The 20092-nt window shown below is 37.8% G+C and overlaps 1 long non-coding RNA gene across 1 annotated transcript; it reads right to left on the bottom strand.

The window, feature by feature from the left end:
* Nucleotides 1-2132: 2132 nt before the first annotated feature.
* LOC108498729 lies at nucleotides 2133-13846 on the bottom strand. The gene is made up of 2 exons (XR_001875284.1): nucleotides 13453-13846; nucleotides 2133-7216 (listed from the first exon to the last, which is right to left on the bottom strand). It is a non-coding gene; the product is annotated as an uncharacterized LOC108498729 (long non-coding RNA).
* Between the last annotated feature and the right edge of the window lie 6246 nt (nucleotides 13847-20092).

Here is a 20092-nt window from a genome sequence, read left to right as displayed (position 1 = left end):
GACCTTTTAATCAGTTATTATGTCTACATCCTCTCAGGTTTGGGGGGGTGTGGGGGTTTTTTTGTTTTTGTTTTTGTTTTTGTTGGTGTGGTGTTCATTTATTTGGTTTGGGGTTTGGTTTGGTTGGTTGGGTTTGGTGGTTTTGGTGGGTTTTTTGTTTGGATTTTTTGTGGGTTTTTTTTTTTTGGTTGTAGAGGTTTTTTGGGTTTGGGTTTTTGGGTTTTTTTTGCAGGGCTGAATTTTCGGGTTTTTTGTCTAACATATTATATGTACCACTGCCTTGTGTCTACCTGATAAGGTTTTGGTAGCAGGGGCCTGCAGAAGTGGCCTCTGTGAGAAAACACCAGGAACTGCCCCTATGCCAAACAGAGATTGTTCCAGCTACCTCTAAGCTGGACCCACTGCTGACCAAAGCTAAGCCCATCAGCAATGCTGGTAGTGTCTCTATGATTACATACTTAGGAAAGGGTAAAAATTGCTGCACAACAGCAACTGGGAGAGACAAGTGAGAAAATGGGAGAGAAAAACTGCAGACACCAAGGTCAGTGAAGGAGGCGATGACGTGCTTCAGGTGTCGGAGCAGAGATTCCCCTGTAGCCTGTGGTGCAGACCATGGTGAGGCAGGATGATCCCCTGCAGCCTATGGAGGCCCACAGTGGAAGAGAGACCCACCTGCATCCCATGAAGGACCCTGCAGTGGAGCAGGTGGACATGCTCCAAAGGAGATGTGACCCTGTGAAGAGACTGCGCTGGAGCAGGTTTGCTCACAGGATCTGTGTCCCAGTGAGGAACTCACGCTGCAACAGCCTCTTCCTGAAGGACTGCACCGCATGGAAAAGACCTGTGCTGGAGCAGTTCATGAAGAACTGCAGCCCATGGAAAGGACCCACTTTGAAGAAGTTTGTATATCCCATGGAAGGGACCCCAAAACTGGAACAGGGAAAGAGTATGAAAAGGAAGGAATGGCAGAGACTGCAGCTTCCTTTTCCCATTCCCCTGCGTTGCTTGGAGGGAGGACATAAAAGAGTTGGGAGTGAAATTGAGCCTGGAAAGAAAGGTGGGTTTAGATTTTTTCCTTATTTCTCATTAGCCTACTCTATTTAAATGGCAATAAATTAAATTAATCTTCCTCAAGTTGAGACAGTTTTCCCCATGATGGTACTTCCTGAGTGGTCACACAGTTTTTGTATCTTGAGCTTTTTTTGTATTCTCTCCCCCATTCTGTTGATGGAGGAGGAGTGAGAGAGTGATTTGGTGGGCAACTGGCAGCCAGCCAAGGTCAACCCACCACAACCATTATGAAAACAAGTGAAATATAATTATTATTATGAATTTTAATTATGTATCTCAACATTCAGAGAAACACAGACCACATGCCAACACCATCAACTTAAAGCATTTGTTAAGCAGCACTCATGGACTAAATCAATGGGACTGGTTGTTGTCTATTAACCTAGGGCAGCCTCCTACTTCTGTACTTCAGTAAGAAACAACATGAGTGATCAGATGAGCCATTTGTCATACACAGTAGAATGAATTATTAAGCTTAAGGAACATGTTCTGTGCTAGGAAAATGCTGGTCAACTACGTGCTTCAGAAAGAAGATACCCAAAATGCAGAAACCCCAAAACATATTCTTAATTTAAAAACATTTGTAGTATCATTAATTGTTTCCAGTTCCTTTCTGTTTTGCTGGTTTGCTTTTTAGTTTTCCATAGCCCTTAAGACTGTGGAAAAAACAGATCATACATCAAAACCTTTCTTTCCTTTCTCAAACTGTTGGAGAGAAAGTCAGCTGGGAAGGAAACTCATTATTCAAGCAAAAAACAAGACATCAGCATACCCTGATCTCATTTGTGCCATTTCCTGTCAAGCTATAATTTGTCTTTTCCTATCGTCATTCTGAGCAGGGACTAATTTCTATGCTGGAGGGTTTTCTCTTCCTTGTGGAGCTTGATGTTCCCTTTTTCTAGCTTTTGGCATAATTATATTTGGAATCTGCAAGAGGGACTTCCAATTCAGTTTTAAAATTCTGTCCCATTGGGAATGCTTGGAAATGTGTCTCTATTTGCCATACAAAAGAGTTCAGATACATCCACTACATCTGACAAAGATGTAGGGAAATATTTGGACATCCTGGGTAGCTAAGACCCTAGCTGCAATCCAACATCATCTGTAGAGATGGTTATCAAGCTCATACTCTTATGTTTCCCAGGTGGCTTTTATGTTTCCATGGTAGATAAATCTCTTGACTAATATGATCATCATGTTACATAAGTGAAGATATTAAATGGCAAGGATATATCTACCCAAAAGAACATTCTCTGATCAAGTTTGTTCTTGATACAAAATTATTTGCTATCCTTCTGGAAATCTTTGTCATGATGAAGCATCAGCAGGCATATGATTAACATCTCTCATCTGTTATGACAAAAATCTGCATGCCCTGTAAACTGCTTTCCTGCATTGGATTTGTTGTTTAACAGAATACAGTCCACAAAATGCAAGGCCAACTGCAAGTACAATGTCTTGAAAAATATCACATACTCCTACTCTTTCCCCAAAAGCAGTCCCTCAAAATATAACATTAACAACATAATATTATTTTGTCAAAGGTGTTGAAGCAGGAAAAGACTATTTTTTGCACAGTGCACATGCAGAAATGTGATATATTATTTGCATGTATACACGCATATGTCTGAACACAAACACATATATGTAAATAATCACACGGAGTTGTCTCATTTTCCCTTTTAATTCACAGTTTATTTTTAAAGACTGAGCTCTTTGCAGTAATATTCTGGGTTTGAGTCCAGCAGCAGTGAGAGATTAAAATAGGATTGAAAAAAAATGGTGTTAAAGTGCTGTCTTTGTTGTACCTACACTTCAATTAACAATTGAAATGTTTGACATCAACATCCTACCACACTCCAGTTGGAAAATCATTACACTAACAGTGCAGTTATAAGATGGGTATTTTTTTCCTTTTACAAACATAAGAAATATAAATTTACAAATTGGAAGTCTGGTGAGGGTGTTTTGCTGACCTGAGGAATATGTGACTGACCAAAGTCAAAGAGTAACACTGTGAAAGGCAATAGTTTTTGGTGGACCATCTCTCAGCCAACTGAATACACCATCAGATATAAGCAACGAGCAGGATTATACTTTGTCACGTCTGAGATTAAGCCTACTTAATACTCTTCCTTCTGAAAGCAGATATTACAGCTAAAACCTTTAAGAAAGTAGACTGCTTAAATATTTAATCTTTCATGTGTTTTGCATATAGCAATAGTAATTTCTTCAAGTTCTGGTAATAACTTTGTCAGTTTAATTTGAAAAAAACTTTGTACTAAGCATGTTTGCTTTAATCAGACTTTCAGTTCTTTGAGGGAAGTCAGTTGAAGCATGAAATGACATTTAATTTTTGATAGGGATCAAAGAGGAAAAAATTAGGGACACAACCACTGTTTACTGCTTATTACCTATAACAAGTTACAAACTGTTACTTTCCCAATAAGATTTTTGCAAAGACAAATATTTATTTGACATTAATAGACAGGAATAACTGTTTCTAATAACATAAATACAAATAGTTTATATTTTATTAAAAAGAAAAAATAGGATAAAATTTATTCTGACTATCCTAAGTGTGAGAAGGTTTGACTATATGTGATTGTATATATTTTATACATATAGTTAAATATAAACATACATATATGTAAATATATGGATAAAACTGCAGAGTTTGAAATGGAAGAGACTTGTTTACTTGCTTCGTTCAGAACTTCCAAAAAATAACTACACCATGGAATCTCTTTCAGATTACTTAGAAGGTCTCTGGGGGGTCATAAAAAGAAAAAAGAAAAAAATATTGGGGAGAAGATCGAAATAGTTCTGAGAACCTAACAACTTCTGCTCTAATAGCCTTATTGGTATCTTTCAGGATACTGCAGAAGGGAGGGAGGTATTCTGAAAACATTCGATAAAGGTGACCTTTGAGAGACACCCGGAAGTGTTCTGAGTTGGAACCTTTCACTATTAGCAATACCTCAGATGCTAATGTTGAAATCTGGATCCAGAGTCAAATACAACTTCCAGAAGTTTGGTGTATTTGTAGTTTCACAAAGAAGCGAGACACTCACCAGGCACTTCAGTTCCAGACTGCGGTCCAGAGACCAGGAGACGATACTGGTAGGTAGTTTGGCCCAGAATGAAATAATTCACAATAGTAAAATAAAAAATTATTTTTACACTGAGCCATTGTGAAACAAGTCCTTACCTCTTTGTCAAAGCCCTAGTATTGTATTAAAGATGGAAAAATCCATCAGGAACTGCAGTAATCTTTATTATAAATGACAATAGATAGAAAAGAAATATAATTTTTTTACGTGAAAGTTTCTTTCAAAATATCTTTCAAAGAGATGGGACTCTTTTTTTTTTTTGAAAAATAATAGGATTATGGAATGTATATTACTGATATTTTTATCTAAGACAGAAAAGATTGGGAAAAAATATCTTTCTAGGGCACACTCAATCTTCTTACAATCTCATAGAGGAGTGTTCAATGTTAGAATAAGACTTCTAAGAGTACAATCAAAATCATCCATCAACTTGGAATTAACAATAGGGATGGTTATCTGGCACTACAGATTTATTGAGATTTTGTTGCTTTCCATTATTTTATAAAAATTTATTGAGATTTTCTGATGATGAATAAAGCATCGCTTCTATAAACATACTTTAAACAAGAGTAAGCAGTTGTGAAAGCTCATGGAGCAAAGATTTAAACCTGAATTTCACATAACTACATGAAAGAAATGTCTTGTATGTACATGCGTTCAGAGCTCCTTTTTAATCTTCTTCATACCTTTTTCCCCCCATACTTTTTCAAATGTCTATCTATTCTCTTCCAGCACTTTTAAGAAATTATGATCTTTTTTCCCCTCAGATCAAAGCTGTAACTTTTCATGATGTTTCTCTTTAAGGCCCACTGGGAGTCTTGATGAGTTAAATTAATATTTGAATGCAAAATTTAGCCTCACTGGTTTTATTTACAATTAATTATTCATGATAATACGCAATGAACATGAGCAGATATCTTTCTTTCATTCTAGTATTCCTGAAACGAAGGCGATTGAAAATGAACTACAGAAAAGGCTTAAATCACAAAGTTGGAAATATAGATGTGTGGCAGCAAGAATCAATTATTTATATTCCACTTAAGAAACATTTAACCATTCATTCATCCTGAGAATACAGGCTAGTGCTTAAAGCACTTAACTGCATTATAGAAGGGAATAGTTTAGATCCACTCAGGCAGGGACAACAGAACTATTTGGGGCTCTCTCATCACCAGAAGTGCTCAGGGCTCTCCCGCAGGGGGAACCATCAACCATACCAGAGACTTGAGTCACAACCTTTTGCAGACTAGTTCTTTACTTCCATAGCTTTGGCTTCTTAAAGAAAAATTATTTCTAAAGTTAATTTGTAATTTGATTCAATCCAAAACATTTCTTATTTTACTTTTGTCTGGGACAAGGGAGGGTTAAATTTGATCTTTTCACTAATCTTTGCACAGGATCTTTTCACTTTTAATACAGATCCATCCAGGCCTGCCAACAGTGGGAGGGCAGTGTTTGTGAGTTTTTCTTTAAATAAATCATCATCAACAACACATAATGTCTCCGTAGCGACCATCTATAGCAAAAAGTTACCAGGCTGCAAGGACAGCTCTGCACAGACAGATGCAGCTTCTCCTGACTGTTGCTCGTGGCTGTTGCAGGGACCAGCCTGCAGACAGAACATGGCTTTGACTCCACCATGTGGCCTCACATCGACATATGCAGATTGTCAGCAGAATAAACTCTGAGAACCGCTGCACTAACTTCCCTCATTTAAGCCAAGGGAAATATAGCAATTGACTGAAATACTGTATCACAGTTCATATGTGAACAATACCTACAGAGGATGACAAATATTACATTAATAGCGAATATATCAACATTTTTTTGCTGAAGATAAGTTTCTGCTTCCGTTATGGTCTCTGCAGAAAAAAAAATTGTGGTGTGATACAATTATTTTGCCATCTTTAGATCAGGTCTTCCCCATTTCTTGACCTTCTTCAGATTATAGTATAGCTTTTTTTTTCCCCCCTCAGGTTTCAGTTTGATACTTCAAAATAATGTCCTTGTTCCCATGTAAAATTACTGACAGTTCAAACATGACCAACAAGAAATCAATTGGACCAATTCTGCCCTAATCTACAGCTGCTTCTGCCTTCATTGGGTGATGGAGGTTAAAGGCTACAGACAACAGAGCAGGAAGTGATGAGTGGAAGAACTCATGAGGTGACATAGTGAGGGCTACAATCACAAGGAGAAAGCAGAATGAGCAGGAGCCCGTCTCATATGCCTGATACACACACAGCACAGGAAAAAAAAAATATGACTGCAGATGTAGAACGATGACACGTGGAAACTCAGAGATACAGTGTGAGTCAGCACACAATTGGAGTGCTGGATGGATAGAAACTCTTTAGGAAGATCAGTCAGGGTAGACAAGTTGGGTAAATATACTCTGTGCAAAAGAGTGGCTCAAATGCTGAATTCTATGCCATGAGTGACATGACTGTTCATAGGCAATGAGTAAAAGTTGTTTGATCCAGGAGATCAACAAATAGAACATCCTCGTGGGCATCTGCTACAGATCACCAAATCAGGAACCATGATGGGCCATTGTTTCTTTTTTTAGTGCTTTAGTGCTCGTGGGAGCTTCTAACCACATGGATATTTCACTGGGTGCAAGAAATATTGAACATTTCTGGTCTGTGCTGGCAACAGTTTTTCATAGGTGCAGATGAGGCTAAAAAAAGCACGACATTTACAAACAAGTGAGCAGTCAAGGATGTAACAATCAGTGGCAATTTTGGCCACAATGACTATCCATAAAATGGTGTAATAGTCCTGGCTGGAAGACCCGGAGGGTAGCCAAGAAGACAAGTATTAGAATAAACATCCTGGGGTTCGGAGAAGCAGACTTTTACTTGTTCAGGGGACACATAGGCAGGATCCTGTCAGTACCAAACTGGAAAAAGTCCCAGGAGAGCTGGTTGATGCTCAAGGACAATCAATTTCCTTAAATCATATGCAGGAAGTCAAGTAGATGAGGCAGGAGATGAGGTTACCTCAGCTGGAAACTCATGTCTGAGTTCAAACTGAAAAAGAGGAAATGGAATTAACAGTAATGAAAGAGACAGAAAAGGCTGACATAGTAAAAATCCTCTGCCACAGATTTCTGGCAAGGTCTGTTCTTCCAGGGAGGATTACATATCTACCAGTAGGATTTCTTCGATACCCCTCCCAAGCTAGTCACTAAGTCCCTAAGGTATGCTCTTCTGTCATAGCATGAAGATTATTTTAGCTATGGAGAAAGCCTTCTCAAAACCATGAGTAATCTGCAGACATTTTTCTCTCAGGTGAAATGTTAATTGTATCAGCAGTCATACAGGAAAAGACTATGAAACTCTAAGCACAGCTAACTATGGTCACCAAACAAGGAAGAACATAGTTTGCAATTTGCTTTGTTATTGTTCATGGAAGTTATGCAATGTCATCTTGAAGATTTTATGAAAGTAAAAGGTCTGGGTCCATATAAAGACTTGTATAACAAATTAAGCTTCTTTTTTGGTGGGGAGGTGGATTGGTTTTTAGAGTAAAACACCAATCCTAACTTTAAAAGCCATCACAAAAATAATTATTGCTTTAGGCCCCAGTAAACAGTTTTAGCAGCAGGCATGATGCTTTGTGTATGTGAGAAGACTTAATCATAAAATCCAACTGACATGAGTTTAATAAAGTCAAGGGTCTTCTGTTTATTTGAGCTTTAACATCATCAATACTATGTTTCATACATCAATACAACATTGTGAATATTTAGTCATTCTACAGCAAATCAATTTCAAACTTATGCCTCAGTACAAGAGAGTTTTGTTTTTACTTTTTTGACAATATGAATAATGTTTTATTTCTTAATTATGTAGGAAGATGCATTCCCTCTATTTCTTTTTTGCCCCTCCATTTGTGCCATATTTGTACCATGAACATATATCCAATCATATGGAGCAGATGCCTCAAACCAGACATTTTAAATTTTGAAAGGATTACTTTCAGGAATATCCTAAACCTCTTAGAAAGCAGGAGTGAAGGTTATTACTAGAAAATTCTTCTTCTCACTTTGCTCAAATATTTATTTTTTGAGAAAATAGTATATGCAGTTTCAAATGAAAGTACTAAACAGTATTTGAGTTTTTTTTCTGTTTCTTTCTTGCAGCACATATAAATTTTCTTATTTTCACTTGTGGTTGTAATTTTAATATGGGCAACTTATGCCAAGACCAACTGATACACAATTGAAAAAAGTGAAAGCAAAGAAGTAATTCAATCATGGACACTGACTAGGAGATCGACATTTTGGTGCTTTATTTTAACTGTTCACAGAAAACTCATCAGCACTGCTTTCAGCAAAGATCACATGGTATCAGAGATCCTCAACTGTAAGAATATTGTCCCTCTGCTTTAGTTTTAATTTAGCCACTTATAATAAAATTATCTCAGCATTTGGGTCTTGGGATGTTTTCCAGGCTGTGGCTCAAAGCTCTTTTTTGCCTGGTTAATTAGAGCTTAGGCCAGAGCATGGGGAAGGAGAGGAGGAGACCAGCACTGCCCGCCAGGACAACTAGTAGCACCAGCTGTCACACAAGCTGCTGGCTCTTGGCCCTCTGATTGCTCGTGCAGAAGGAGTGCTTTGTTTTCCTTCACCGCTCTTCTCAACAGGGCAATGTGATCAATTAGTTTTCTTCCCTGCCATGATGAATCTTCAGCCTGTGCTACCACCTGCTCCAGTTCTTCAACACTTATCCTCCTCACAGCACATCAGGTCCATTGTGCTGTCACTCCAAGTTGGGCTGAGGGCCTGGATTTGGGGCAATTCTGTGCAGAAAAGCAATGTTTGCTCTGGAAACTCCAGATGAATTGCTTCTGCATTTCTTGAGTCCTCTGAATTCAGCTAAATCCTCCATTTCAAGCCACTTGCAAAATAGCACCTCCATCACTTCTAACTAAGGATTGCAGGTAGGCAAAGAAATGTTCTATTTGCAAAACATTGTCTAAGAAGGGAAAATCTAGGTTAGAATAGGAAAAAAACAGAACAACCTAGCTAGTCATTTTAACCATGCTGTTAATGGAATGGCAATGCAGTCTAATGTTTGCTGTTCGTGAGAAAAAAGAATAACTTAACAGGGAATTGCTCTTCCATTATAACTTTGAAAAAACAGCAATGTAGAAATATATTTCCCAGCAGAGCTGTATCAAACATTTATGCTTTTACAGCTTTACTCATGTCAAACAACACAGAACAGCTTTCCCAAGTTCCACTTGATGGAGAAAAGCATGGTGTACAGACTGACCTCAACACAAAAAATTAATGATAACATTGTAATTAATAAAACATTCAATAAAATCAAAATGGAAAATATCTGCTATTTAATGTAACCATTGTATATTTCTGCATTTATTCAGTTCCTTTGGTATGGGACTCTGAGAATTGTAATGATGTAGACCATGGTAATCAAACAGACAAGTGCAGAAAAATTGCACTTCTCTATAAGCAGTCACTTTCCCATTCTAAGAAGACTTTCCGTCTGTAGTAGAGTCAGGTCTGCAGATTGAAAATCTATTGCAAACACTCCTTTTAGAGTTTCTAATTCTCCTTTGAGTGAATGTTAATGTTTATCACAACAGAAGAAAATTACTGATACATTTTAACTGCAAAGATAAAATATTTCAGTGCAGTAATGCACATACATAAGAGACATCATAAATAAAAGTACATTTTTTTTCTCTTTTACCCTCAATACCATTGACAAAACCACTTGGAGATTTGGGAATTTATCTGGCTTGTGAAAAGCTAAAATTTCCCTCTGGTGCGTTCATGAAAAGAGTATTTCTTTCTAATAGGGTAATCTTCTTGAGTTTCTGTAAAAGCTACTTTTCTGCATTCCTTTCAGTTATCAATTCACTAATACTATTTCAATGCTCATATGTTGCAGATAAGTCCAGCAATAAATGCCTGATCCTTTCTGGTGCCTAATGCTCACCCCAGATTGTATCAAGGCATTGGGAATGATGCCCAGCAGAATAACCAGAAGGAAGAAGTCAGGTCTGGGACAGGGCAAGGTAGCAGCAAGACTCAGAGCACTACAGGTAAACACACAGTTGGCAGCCAGGCCAGCAGTCAGGTTTATCTCCGCCTTGGCTCTTCAGGAGACTGCAGCCCAGATTAGTGGTTATAAACCTTAATTGCCCCAGGCAGCTGACAAGCACTCTCTCTACTACTGTTCACATTCCTCTGGCTTGCTGAGGCCTGGCTAGAACATTCCTTCTTTACCCTGGCCCTGCATGTGCACATACTGGTGAATATTGTCCCTTCTGTTACATTTTTCCGCAAACAAATATGACTTGGAAGCCTGGATTCAAATTTACTCTTTTGTACACTTTTAGCCAAGAGTAGAACATAATCAGGAAGCTGCATATGGGAAGAAAAACACTGTCATGGCCAGATTAAATGGGCAAGACCAATTTTTGCCTGCATAGTAACAAATAAAAGTGACCTAGACCCTCTTCTTGGGTTTCTTCGATAGTTCTGGGACAGCACACAGCCAAGAACTTGAGCCAGAGTTTAAGATACAATAAATTGTGGTTATGTTTAGCTAATAAAGCTTTGTTCATTCTTTGTTCATTCTTTTTCAACTATTACACAGGGGGATGTGCCAATGATATAGCTCATGAAGAAGGAATAAAAGATACTGTTGATTCCCTAGAAGTGCTGCACACAGAAAATCACTGTATACAAAGAGCTCACTTGGCTACAATTATACTTAATCATCATAAAAAGGAAAGTATGCGATCAGAAGGCTTAGTCGTCAAACTGCTGAAGAAAATCGAGTTGTCAGTATGACCACCAGCAATTACCTTGTCTTCAGATCAATAGACAACCTCGGTACTTATCTGATCACCAGCAATGTTTAGTGAAGCAAACCAAATTCAGGCACAAATATCCAATATAAAAGGATTTGATCGTATTCATACTGCACTAATGGAGCTTGCTACCAAATTCAGTGGAAGTAGGAAGAAATTTGCCAGGTGTCACGGTTAGGATATTTGCCTTTTGTTTCTCTGCAATCAAAAGTAGCTTAAAATATATTATCCTTGGATTTTATTTTTCCTGTGTAATTTCTCAATAATGTAGTATAGGCACTAGTACTATATTTTTCCTGACATAATGCTATTTGGTTTCCATGACAAGAATAAGATTGTGAACATTGAGAACAGTAGTTTGGTGGGTTTACCTACCATAGTACATTTAATGTGCTCTAACCTTTCCCCAGCACTATATCATTTAGAGGTTGTGATCTCACTGGGGCAGAGACTTTACGAAGTGCTTTCAGACAAAATCTCCAAACTGTGTTATCACAACGAAAACAAATCACTACTAATAAGATATTTGCTTAAGATACACTTTAGCTTGGTGGCTAAAAACCATAAAAATATTGAAATAATATTGACAACTTTCTGTAGAGTTATGCATCTGATTCAATTAAAAGAAAATTGTAAAACAAAGTTGTATCATGTAGAGACATAAGGATGAAAAGCTTTAAACCTCAGGCTTTTGACTAAAAAACCTCCAAATATTTGCAGACAACATGATCTATCATGTCTGCACAAGTGCAGGAATTACTTTAATGTGTCTAACAGAAGGGCAATTTAAGGGGAATTGGTTTTGAGTACTCCTCCTCCATTAGAGCCCAGCATGAAGTTTAACTTTTATCCAATGCCTGATTTGTTTTAATGCTGAATGATTCATGATACAGTATAATTTCATGTCAGGAAAGCAGGACCCTTTTTTATTACTATGACTAGATAATTTAGCCAAAGAATAATTTGAGTGGGTTTGTTGTTTGTTGTTTTAGCGTTTTTCCCTAGTGTCCTAGATGAAAATCTGATATCAGATTGAATAATTTGAATCTAGGAAATATTTAATTTTAAATACTGAGAATTAATGCATCATTTTTAAACTAATTATCTTTGTGCATTACAGGGTGTTCATGCAGTGTTTTCTTTCTTTGAGATTATGGATATTTGAAGATGTCTTTGCAAGCTGGATCAGAAAACAGACTGTTTTCTGTATTTTTACATATTAAAAAAAATAAATCTGTATGTTATCCCTGATTTCACAGTTTTGCACAGAGTCTAATAATGGAGAGCAAGGACCATCTTTATACAAAAAAAAGGATGTTTTCTCATTTGATAGCTGTCATATCCTAGATCCTGGGCTTTACAGTGGTGTCAATCACATTCTAGATACTGGTTTGGAATAAAATGTTTTTCATAGGCCTATTTTCATATTTAATTGTAGTAGTTACTTATACAGCAAAAGCGACTTAGCTCTACAGGCATCTTTACAGTTTAGCATTCATATTCTCAGGATAAATTGTATCAAGTAGTTTTAGTCTGACTTTCATAATTTCAAGGACTTCATCTTGCCGTGTGTGCACAAATACCTTTTTTGATAACCTCTAGGTCAAGAGGTTAGTTATGCAAAACAGTAATTTGTAAAAATGTTAGAGTAAAATGCTACTCAGTAGTTGGAAAAAAACACCTAAGCTTGCCAATCTTTCCAATGCAGGAGGTTAGATATGGCAGAGTGAAATTTGCCATGTGTACATTAGCTGTCTGAACAAAGCCACATAGGTTTCTTAAAATGGAAAAGGATAAGTACACTTAGAAGGTGATTTCTTCTATTTCTATTTTTAGCAGAAATCCAGACTTTAGGGAGATAAAACTGGATCAGAGTCATCTCATTAACAAGTAGATGACAGGACTGGAATTATGTAGTCACAACTTCCATTCTAAAAATTTACTCTCTCTCTATCTACAAAAATACAGAATCACAGAATATTCTGAGTTGAAAGGGACCCATGAGGATCATCAAGGCCAATTCTTAAGTGAATGACCCATACAGGGGATTGAATCCATGACCTTGGCATTATTACCACCAAGTTTTAACCAACTGAGCTAATACCTGTTTACATAATTGGAAATTTTGTAATGAGATATCCATGGAAAATTGCTTTTATTCTTTTCTTATTAGTATCTAGACTGTTACAGAAACTCCTTTTCTTCCCTAAACAGGACAAGTAAGTCTACAACATTTTATTACCTGCAGACAGATTTGTATTCTGAAGCATGTGAAACGCAAAGAACTATTTCTGCCTCAAGTAACTTTTGCTGTTGCACAGAGGCCTTTTTCAAAAATATAGGCAAAACCTGGGTGTTGGGACAGGGGTAGGGAGGTGTGGAGCTGAACACAAGATGAAACATTTGCTACACTCACCCAGAGATGAAGACATGGCCAGGAGAACAAATTTCCTGACTGCCCATTATTCAGCCAGAAGGAGACAGTGGAAGCTTTGAGACAGGTTTTTCTAGAGACACCAAATGCAACACGCTCACCAAAATGTGCCAAAAGACTTGCTCTCCCATTGCCCAAGCTACTCCTGCCAGCGCACCTTCACATGCTTCATCTGCTGGTGTGGACAACCTCTGCAGACGAAGATCATCCCGGTACCTTTCCATGGAAAACCCTTCCAATGCCTGTAAACGTGCTGGCATTTCCAAGGCTGATGCATTTACAGGCAGTTCCTGAGACTTCTCAAACTGCTCCCAGGATCAGCCAGGAGAGTAAAAACGCACACGAAGAGGTTAAGTTACAGGCAGCGTTCTTTCATTTCTCATCACTGACTGAGGAGGAGTTAATATGTAACCGTTGCTGGAAGAGATAGAAAAAACCTGGGCGATATTTTGTCTCAACACCTTGTATAAACAAGTCAGACTGTCTGAATTTATTGGTAAGGAAAAGTAACATCATTACTTGCTTACTAAAATCACAACAGACATTATAATCTAGTGTTCTGCAATACTTGCAGGATGCACTTAGTCTATGAGTCTCTTCAAACCCACCCCTAGATAGCTATTTTGCATATACACAGGGAGTTTTCTTCTGGAAATGGAAACTGTTTGTTCACCTGCTAAGGGATAAAGAAAAATATCAGAGGGCCATTTCCTTTTGCATAACATTGACAAGTATTTTAAATCAATTTTTTTCCAGCAAATAAAACTTTTCCAGCTTCTTCTAGTATAAACTGTAGTACAAAAACCTCTACAGATATTTACTCCTTCTGCTTAGGGTGCTTCTGTTCATGCAGCAGTTAACCTAAAGATGAATAAACCCCATCCGAATCCTTAAAAATTGCAAGTTTATTTCCATTCTAAACTGATTCTGTGTCTATACAGAAATGATGTTTAGCGGAATTGCACAGCAAAAGCACAGAACTACATGGCCTTCGCTATGCTTAGGTGAATTGTTGCATGTTGGAAGTTCTCTCAGGAGACATTGCTGGGAACAGAGACCATTGCTTCATGCTTGTCTTAAATTCACCTGTTGCCTTGCTAGGATTGCTGTTGGCCAGGTACCAATTTCTCTGGCAGGAGTAATTTAGGAATTCAACTAGCAGTAAAAGAGATGTTTAGGGGCTATTTCTAAAGACTATTTTAATACTAATAAGCAAGACACACTGAAGTCTATCCATCCTCTGGCCTTTAAAATAAGTGCCATGGCATAGCCTTTGCTGACATGCTTCTCTTAGTCCAATGCATTCACATTTTCCTATGGGAAATGATCTCCAGACTGTACCAATGCACTTGAACCAAGGTTCAAGGTTCAATGGCTGCTGATTGGCCTCGATCAAAACTGTGGTGAGGAATCTGCCAATAATTAACTGTGTAGGAAATTGTGTCACTGGTTTGTCCTTTGGCTTGCTGGTTCACCAGTACCAGTTTAGCCCAGGAGAACTAGGCAGAACCATGGTCTATTGAAACTAAAGAAAATCTGAGAAATCTGTCAAGCTTGTGTTTCACACTCAGCAAGCAAATGGGATTTCAGATCTGGCACAACATGCAAAGTAAATTAAGGTTCTTTGTGAAGAGTCAGAACCATAATTTATTTCCAGCATGTATTTGTCTCCTTGGAAACAGATATTCTACCTCACTTTTGATCTAAAGGGAACACAGTTAGCAGAGATCTTACTTACTTTGAGGAAAATTGAAACACATTTTGATCAAGTCATCTCCTAAAGGGACACGATTATCATTCCATTTCTTCAGCACCAACTCCAAAACTACAGTGCAGGTGCACAGAAGTGGACACAAGTCAGTCATCTACTAGATAGAAAACCCATATATTTCACACATTCAGAACACTCTTTGACTATTGTCCAGTTCCTGGATCTGGTTATCCACTGCTGATGACTTCAGACTGGAGTGTGAGTTTTCTACCAGTGAGTGGTAGAAGAAGGGAATAGGGATGTCCAAATCGTTCAAGGTCAGAAGTCTACAGTGTTTTACTCAAAGACAGACTGCTCTGTCCTAACAACCTAGTCTGAAACACCTTCTGTGATTGCTGAGAAATTCCCTGAGCACATAAACTCTTAAAGCAGTTCTGTCTTTGCTCAGTGTTTGCTAATGCTCATTTGAATGTGAAGTGACTATTCAGTTCAACGATGTTTACAACTCTTAGGATTTTTTATTTATGAGCATTCATACAAACAGGCTTTTTGTTCACACAAATGCTTGCTGAAGGGCTATTTTTCATATGAATACCTGCACTCAGAAGGAAACAAGGGTATTAACTCAGAGCAAAAATAATTGCTAACTCTTGCTATTTGTTGATTTTTACTCACACACATTTTACAAAACAATATATGGCAATTAGATAGCCAATCATGTGCCAGAACCAAAATGTCAGTAGATTCTGGCACTCCTGCTTAGGATGAGTAATATCTCATGAACAGCACTGATGACCTCAGTGGGACAATTTAAAATAAAGAATTACTCCACCAGGTAAAGCCACAGAATCTAGCCTAAACCAGAAAATAACTGTAGACTGCATGCAGTGACCCAAACTCTGTGGTAAATACTTAAGGACAGGGAGGATCAGACTTTTTTTGGTGTTTTTTGGTTGTTTTTTTTTCTTTATCCCAGACTGTCACTCTCATTTTCCAAGTAGTTTCTATGCAGCAGCAAAGGGTTGTACAGTTACAGAAAATTTGTCTGCCATAAATAACATCACAAGCTCTGTTATCCTTTCTTTTTTTCCCCAAGGGACAACAGTCCTTAAAACACCAATGTCACCTTCTGCCATACCTAAAGTTCATAAGAAACTAAAAACATTAAGCAAAGGATGTGAGTGAATAAATGACAGAATCTGAGATGTAACCTGTTGAATAATATCATTTTATGGTGAAAGAAATCCAGGGTCTGATGCTGTAGGGCATCTACAACCTCTTACTTACTTCAGCATTCATTTCCTACACAACATCCCCACTGCAAAGGTGTCAGACTCCTTCCTACATACCAATTGCTTGTATATAAAAAAAAAAAAAGATAGTATTAATGAAAAGTCAGCTTTGCACTTTGGAAATATTTTTCATTTTATAATCTGGAGCTAGGTAAATCAAATTTTATTTGCAAACTTGTTTTTCTAGAACTGGAGAAGCAGATTATAAACTCCTTTTCTCAGTGTTTGCCTTCCTGTCCCACAGCCTTCAGGTCCTCCTGCAGCCTCACTTTCCAGTCCTATTCCCCTCCATCTGGTCCTGCTTATGTCTACTGGGCAGACAGTGACTACACATGGAGAGCCTACATCTACACTTTACTACAGTTCAAGAATCTGTTCTGTCTGTTATTGCCATCCAGATTCCCTGTCTTTCCTTTCTAGAGCTTTTTTCAATACTCAGTGGAGTGAGTTACTTCACAGGATAGTCCCTGTTCTTCCTCCCAGCTGAGCATGCCCGTGCTCCCCACCCTGCAGCTCTCCTATACCCTGCCTGTGCCTGGGGGGAACCCAAGCCCATCTGATGAAGGAATGTTACAATAGGATATACCCTGGTAAGATGTACATAAGATTATGAGATACTTTCAACACAGTCAGAAAAGTATGGAAAATTAGAAACACTTTGAGTTTTGCTGATTCCTCTAAAAATTGAAAAGTATTATCAGTTTTAAAAGCTATGCTTTGCCAAATTTCCCACATGACTATAATTAAATGGCTGAACATGCCTGTGTTTGATACAGAAGATTAAGTTTAATTATTGTTTTGTGCTAAGAAGAACATTGGGGGGTGGGGTGGCACATGATATGTGCAAGTATGGTACTAAAACTCAGCCTTCCGAAAGCATAACTTTAGCCCCCTGCAGTTACCAGATAACATTTCTGAAGTTGTTGACGATATTAAAAGGGTGGCAGTTTATTATAAAGCCATTTATATTTTGTCAGACTGTTAACAAGATTTATGTTATCTGTGCCGTGCAACAGGAAGGCTGTTGCAGAATCCTTAATAACTTCTTACTACGCATGCCAAATTGTTGGTGCAATTGGCAAAGAGAGGAATCAGATTATATTAGTAACAGCCTACATGAGTTGAGAGCCATTACCCAACCCTCTTTATACTGTTGCTTGATTAAATTCATACTACATCGTTAACACATCACATATTCAAAGTATCACAAACTTCAATATTATATTAAATTCTTGGAGTTAACAGAAGACAAGTTATATGTACTTCTGATTCCAAATATGAAATTGTGGGGTTTTATGTGTTTAGCACACTTTGATCTACCATTCCATTTATAATGGAATTATAAATTTGATTAACAATTCCATTTATATTTAACCATTTAGCCATTAACAATTCCTTTCATGACAATATTAAAAGTACCAAACGTGTATGCATCTATCTGTCTATATCTACACATGCCCTGGTATAGATAATGTTATCCCAAGAATAACTGTTTTGAGGCTTCTTGTGCTCCTTTCTCTCCAATATAGCTCCTGAAAGACATCATTTGTCATCAGTTGATTATTGGCAGCCTTTTTGTAGCTGAATGTGTAGAAGTAACATTCAAATTCCTCATTCCATATCCACATAAGCAGATGATACTTTCGCATGAAGGCTAAGAAATCCTATCTTGATTAGTGAGAATGGTGTGATTTTAATGGTGTGTTTTCCAAAGCCACCTTACAAGGTCACTATTCAAACCTACAGGTTCTTCAGGGCTGCTGGCAATGGCCTGCAAAGAAAGTATTCTTAAGGATTCAGATTATATACACTACTTAGCATGAAAAGAAGTAGAGGAAGAAAGCTATCACAAATCCCTGCAGGCCCATCTATTTACATCCCTTCAGCAATCATTTATTACATGTTCCTTGTAATAGTAAGTGCTTATCAGGTGCTCATTTGTAAATGATACAGAATTTTGAATACAATACTGTGTACATCTTGTGTGTATATATTGTTGTTCATTCATTAAAGAGTAAGATGGATGCAAATGACTCCATAGGCTATGCTCCTATCTACTCTTAGCATTCTTGTTTTGACAGATGAATGAGGTGTAAAGGCTGTGAAGCAGAAGACACCCTTTAATAATCCATTAACAAGCAGGAATATGCCTTCCCCAAGCAAGTAAAATGACAAGTGTGTACTTACTCACTGACAAGTAAGAGAACTGACATCAGACATGTTCCCTTCTTTATGTTTTTCCTACACCAATAAAAACTGAGTGGACTGGTATATTAACTGAAAATGAGGTTCAACTGCTTTAGGTACCTAAATTGTATGTAATATTCATGTTCATCTGCATCAACAACCCGACATCTGTGATCATTCTCAAACCCTGGAATGCCAGCTTGAATGACATTCACTGCTAAATTCACATTAACAAAATGATATTTTGTTGTCTAAAAAAAATCAAGTAGAAAGTGTTGAGTGCATATGTGTTAAATTTCTTCTATTGTGAAAATCTAGCAAATAGACCCTGTTTTTGCAACTTCTCTCTAAATGTGTCATTTAAAAACATAGGTGGAAAATGAAGGTGGGAAATTTTTGGATACATATTGAAGTAGAAAATATTATTTCATTTCTCTTTTGGCACTATTGCCCAGGTTATACCTGGAGTATTTTCCAGTAACATTTGAACTAAGAGATCAAATAGAAATGCTTACGTTATGATCATGCCTGGACTTCATGAAAACAAGGAAAGGGTGTGGTCAGTGTGTTAGGAAGGCAAAGTCAAGCCTTTTATCTCCTTAAGTATAACTGAAGAGTCAGTCTGTTGCTCAACCCCAAATGAGCAGCCTGTGTTTGGAGGAGGAAGGCAGACTTTTGACAAGTAAGTAGCTCTGGCAGGAGAGCTTTGGGGGAAAAAGAAAAAAAAGATGAAGCTGGGGGTAAACCTTCCCCATTGCACTCCCAGATTTGATCAGGCAACTTTTGCCACCTGTAAAGAGACTCACAGTTATTTGTTTTCTAATAGATATAAGAAATAGCTAGGACTGATGAGGACTACGAGATTAGACATTAATAAGTTTACCACATCCAGTGAGTCTCTGTTGAACAAACAGTTGTCAGTCAGATGGGGAAGGGTTGGTCTCAATTTCTCGTTGGAGTGGGCTGACCTTTGATGTTGCTGAGTTGTCAGCTTCCTACTCTTTGTTTTCTCTCTTGGAATTTTGTACCTTTTCATGTCAACATTTTTCCTCTTGAATCTTTGAACTGCTGCCTATCTCAACAATCTTACCTCTGCAATTTTACCTTTCTTATCTCACGTAGCTCCAGGCTACGTGCTTTCACTCAGCTCTCTCACAGCATAGTAGTCTTTTTAGGAGTATAAGCCAGGGTTATGCAACTGTGCTGAACTGGAGTTGGCCTTGGATCATGAGAGGAGAGTAACAAAGGACAGAGAACTACAAGGACTTGTGTCTATTTAATTAGAAACTTTTAAGTCTGAGACAAACAGAACAATAGCAAAAGTTGAAGGAAGGGGAAAAGAAATTCCCAGTGGATCTCAGCATGAGGGCTGTACTTTCAGGCATCTTCCCACTGCTCTCTTATGCTTGATTTTTTTCTTGGTTTTTTTCCA

This window comes from Lepidothrix coronata, unplaced genomic scaffold (genome assembly GCF_001604755.1).
Source record: "Lepidothrix coronata isolate B3197 unplaced genomic scaffold, Lepidothrix_coronata-1.0 Scaffold62, whole genome shotgun sequence".
NCBI lineage: Eukaryota > Metazoa > Chordata > Aves > Passeriformes > Pipridae > Lepidothrix > Lepidothrix coronata.
Note: the sequence above shows the minus strand (reverse complement) of the source record. Positions and strands in the feature narration are given on the sequence as shown.